At 38.7% G+C, this 212-nt stretch overlaps 1 protein-coding gene across 2 annotated transcripts in view; it reads right to left on the bottom strand.

The window, feature by feature from the left end:
• The window catches only part of LOC107575535 (sialidase-4-like), a 6,609-nt gene that overhangs the window by 3,348 nt on the left and 3,049 nt on the right, over positions 1-212 (bottom strand). Inside the window, exon 3 of one of the 2 annotated variants that reach the window (XM_016261897.1) lies at positions 82-150. The exons of the other annotated variant lie outside the window; for it this stretch is intronic. The gene's annotated coding sequence lies outside the window, so the exon portion shown is untranslated. The remainder of the gene's footprint in view (positions 1-81; positions 151-212) is intronic. 2 annotated transcript variants of the gene reach the window in all.

Raw genomic sequence — 212 nt, 5'->3', positions numbered from 1 at the left:
TAAATAAAGTGTAGCACTGTGATTACTGAGTCAAAAACTGCTCTACTGCTGGGTATAACAGCTTAAGATGAAATACCTCACCTCCAGTGAACTGCGGACTGTGTTGATGAGACTGGTGTTCAGAAAAGACGGTCTCTACAAGCACTTTTCCTAAATATGACAAATAACTCTTTGGTTAAAAAAGGAAGATCCACAAGTGTGGATTGTAGATA

The sequence above is a fragment of the Sinocyclocheilus grahami genome, unplaced genomic scaffold, assembly GCF_001515645.1.
Source record: "Sinocyclocheilus grahami isolate Dianchi unplaced genomic scaffold, SAMN03320097.WGS_v1.1 scaffold2699.1, whole genome shotgun sequence".
In the NCBI taxonomy this organism is placed as follows: Eukaryota; Metazoa; Chordata; class Actinopteri; order Cypriniformes; family Cyprinidae; genus Sinocyclocheilus; species Sinocyclocheilus grahami.
Note: the sequence above shows the minus strand (reverse complement) of the source record. Positions and strands in the feature narration are given on the sequence as shown.